We start from the raw sequence: 4284 nt of genomic DNA, 5'->3' as shown, positions 1-4284 counted from the left end.
TAATGCAATATTTAAGTGTGGGGGAAGGGATTTATATTTTTGTCTTTCATTTTGAATCCTATAAATATTTTTGTCTTTCATTTTGTGTCCTATAAATATTTTTGAGTCCTATATTTTTTAATAATAATAAAAAAAAAAATTAAAAAAAATAATAATAAAAAAAAAAAAAAAATGCATTCATTCAGTCTTATTAATTTCAGCTATTTACAAAAAAAAAAAAAAATAATAATAATAATAATAATAATAATAATAATAATAATAATAATACTCTATACTAAGCCATGTCTGCATCTCTGTAGGAGTTGAGGCTGAGCTCAAGGGAAATGTGAGAGCCACCGCCATAACCGCTACCTCTCTCGGAAGTAGTCTTCATGATGCCCAAGATGTCCTCACCATGCATGGGGAACAATGGAAGGGTTTCAATCTCCTGGTGATCTCCTCCTCGTTGTTGCAGGGATGTTTGTCCTCCTGTTGTGCCAAAAGAGTTGTACTGGTATTAGTGTTGAAGTGTGAGGAAGAATATGAAACAAAATTTAAATCAAGAAATCCTTCATTACCAGTAGAATCAGTGGAACCAAAGTTGAGATTAATGGATCTACCATCATCAGTAGAACTAGTGGACCCAAAATTGATGTCAATGGATCCACCAGCTGGCCCAAAATTGATGTCGATGGATCCACCAGCACCAGTAGAACCAGCTGGCCCAAAATTGAGATCAATGGATCCACCAGTACCAGGAGAACTAGTTCCCATGGGCACTTGAGCAGCCTGATTGCACCTCTTCATCTGCTTCTCTCGAGCCCTGACATTCTGGAACCAAAAATAAATGTTCTTGCCCTCAACATGTCCATACTGGTTCAGCTGGAGACAGATCTCGTGAATATGCTCTGTAGTTGGGCGCTTAACTCCCTTGTCGTAGTAAAGATCCTTGAGGATCCTTATTTGATCTGGAGTAGGAACCCACCTGGCACGGCTTCGCCAGAAATCTGTGTTGGCACTACTCCCGGCTGCTTGGTTGTTTCCTCCATCCTCGATTTGTTGCTGGGTTTGTAGCTCCATCAGTTGCAGAGTTCGTGGTTCCATGGTGATGGGTTGAGGGGATGTGAAGATCGAAGAGTAAAGTTGTCAAGTGTTTGAAGGAGTTGTTGTTAAAGGGATTAAGGATGATGATGGTGTGTTGGAGATCTGAAAGTTCAGAGGAAAGATGAGATTGAATCAACTAGATGGGAGAGAAGATCAGAAGAGAAGGATTGAATCGAAGAAGAAATATTTTGAGTTTTGAAAGAAGAGGAAAAGCTGAAGAGTTGGGAGAGAGGGGCTGGAACTCAGGAGAGATTTTCGTTCCTTTGGAGTGAACAGTTGCGCCCTCAGAATGCACCTATTTATAGAGCGAGGTGAGCAGATCTCCACCGTTGGATGGACGATTCCTGTGATTCATTCTACGCGTTGGATTAAAGTCGCCCTGAAACCCGGAAAAGTTGTTGGCGCGTGGAGAGCGTGTAAGGGGACCGAGGGAATCTCGAGGCGCTGTGGCAGACAGCTGTAGCCGAAAGCAGATTTGACTGCCATAAATCACGGAAGGGATAAGCCGTGACACAAGTGGGCCGTACTTGGGCCTGTCTCGGATCAAGGCATCACTGTAGCTGTGGGTGGAGGCCTGATGGGCCGAGTTTCAGAAACAGTTTTGGACATGATGGGCCGAGTTTCTGAAACAGTTTTGGATGAGTTGGGCTGGGTTTCTGCAACAGTCTTGGATGTTTTGTGCCGAATTGTTGAAACAGTTGAAACAGTTTGTTTAAATAAAAGGATTGGTATGGATAATAACGTGAGCAGCCGTGCTCGAGTGGTTGAGTGTAAAGTTCGTGTACAAGAGGTCTGAGGTTCGAACCTCGCCTCTCGTTTATTTTTATTATGGTCGTTTATGACATAATAAGTATAAAATTTGTACACATTATATTAAGCACAGCTTGTGCTCCAGTGGTTGGGGACAAAGGTTTCGTGCAGCAAGTTAAGGTTTCGAACCTTGCCTCCCCCGTTTTTTTTTATTTATGTCACTCCATCAGAACCCTCCTCCGAAGGCTGAAACCAGCAAGAAGGCTGCCACTCGCCCGCATACCGCTCCTCCAAAGGAGTAAATGGAGGTACAAGTCTAGGCTGAAAGACTTTAAACATTAAGCGCTGCATGGGAGGCAACCCATTTGAACCGTAGCTGTGGAGGAGCCATCAACGCAGATTTGCTCTCTTAAACTCTATCTCCTCTATTACTATTTTCTGATTGTATCTTTGTTATTTGCATTTTTAGTTTTTGTTTTTAGGTTTTCTTGAGTTAATCATTCCATTCACATGATAATTGTTCATTGCATGCTCTAACTTGTTTAACATTGAGGACAATGTATGATTTAAGTGTGGGGGGAAGGATTAATGCTTGTAGTTAGTTTTTGTCATAAAAAGAAAACAAAATAAAAAATCAGAAAAATCAGAAAATTAAAAAAATTAAATTAAAAAAAAAAAAAAAAAAAAAAAATCGTTAACTTTGTTTTAGGTTTTATATTCATGTTTTGGTTTTTGTTTATCTTTGTTCTTTAGTTTGTTTGTTTTGTTTGTTTGTTGTTAGAGTCAAAATGAATTTTGGGTAAATATCTTCTTCATCGTAGGCGCATCCAATGGGATGTGATGTCTAAAGGTCTAGTTTGGATATGAGAAGTGCTGACAAAGGGTCTCATCCCCTGTCAATCAAGTGAGCTGAGCTCCGCCAAAATCGTTCCTCTCTTCACCTGGTCATGTTCCAAAGGAGTTACCGAAAGGAGAAGAGAAATATCCCTAAGTCCAAAACGTTTTTTTTTTTTTTTTTTTTTTTTTTTTTCTTGTATGTTGCGTCACTTTATGTGTTGTTCTTGTTTTTGTTTTGTTTTGAGTCATAGGATGCCTTTCAACTGTCTGGGATGATTCTATATCTCTGAAATCATGACTAAAAGAGGATCACAATATTGAGATGATTTTAACATGGTATTCTTTGGTTAATTGAGATATATGAAAATTATGTGCTTTGTAGTGGATATGGATTGCATGACCTTGGTACAGAATATAAGCATGTTAAGATGAGTTGTGATTCATAAAGCCCATGTGAGATAATTGAGCCATGTCCCTTTTTCTTGGAGTGAAATGAAAATATATTCTTAATTTCTTGGCGATGTTTTGATGATCTCATTATTCTTTCATCTTGATTGACTGCTTGCCATAGATTAAGTTTAATGGACTAGAGAATGCTAGAATTCGCTCTTGTGCTTGTTGAGACGTGATATCAATACATGGCCCTGATTCTGGAAGGGATAGAGGTTCTCTAGGAATTACCACCATTGCCAAATAAACTTGTGTCCCCAATTGTGCCCGTCGTGGGACCCCTCTAGTTAAGCCCCTTTGAGCCTACATTAAGCCTTTTCGTTCATCACCCTTAAAATCCTTAATCATGAAGCTTAGTATAGTTACAACTCTACCCTTTGTTCTAAGAACTTAGTGGAGCTAACTTTTGAGACATATTACATGGGTTTGGTGTTAAAGATGAAGATTGAGAAGAGGTGAAAGTTCAAGTGTGGGGGTAGAATTGTCCATAAAGAAAAGATATGTGAAAGCCGTGAAAAATGAAAATAAAGAAAAAAATATATATATATATATACGGCTAAAAAGAAATAAAAAGAAAAGTATATGGACTTTAATACCCCATACTTAGTGATTTTGGAGTTTGCTTTGAATTGAAGGCCCACTACAGAAAAATTTGGCCTTTGTCCATTTCACTAGATTCAAGGGAAGTTTACATTGAAGATTGGGCCCAACATGAAGACATTTGGCCCTCTTATATTACCACTATGGGGAAGTGACGTTTTTGCAATGCCTTGGTGGAATATTTCGAAATCTCTACATTCATATGAGCTCTACTAGGTTTTTAGGACACTTTGATAAATCCTTACCTTTCGTTTCTTTAAACCTTGAGCCTGAGCCCCATTACAACCCTTGAGAGAGGACCTTCTTGATCCTTAAGATGGGACAGCCCTTGATGTGGAGATAAGTTACAAGAGTTGAACCTATGGCAGTCCATTCGTGCAAGTAGTTGATATCCTTCATGAGATCTTTAAAAGAAAAATTATGTGCTTTTGTTTCTATACATATGTGATCTACTTTGTTTATCTTTCACATGTACTTGAGTGAATAAGCTTTTAAGCATTGCCATGATCTGAGAGAAGAAAGAGGGATATACTTGTGAGATTTGAATCATACTTGTCTGAAGCA

Source organism: Rosa rugosa, chromosome 6 (assembly GCF_958449725.1).
Source record: "Rosa rugosa chromosome 6, drRosRugo1.1, whole genome shotgun sequence".
Classification (NCBI taxonomy): Eukaryota; Viridiplantae; Streptophyta; class Magnoliopsida; order Rosales; family Rosaceae; genus Rosa; species Rosa rugosa.
This window is presented reverse-complemented; position numbering follows the sequence as displayed.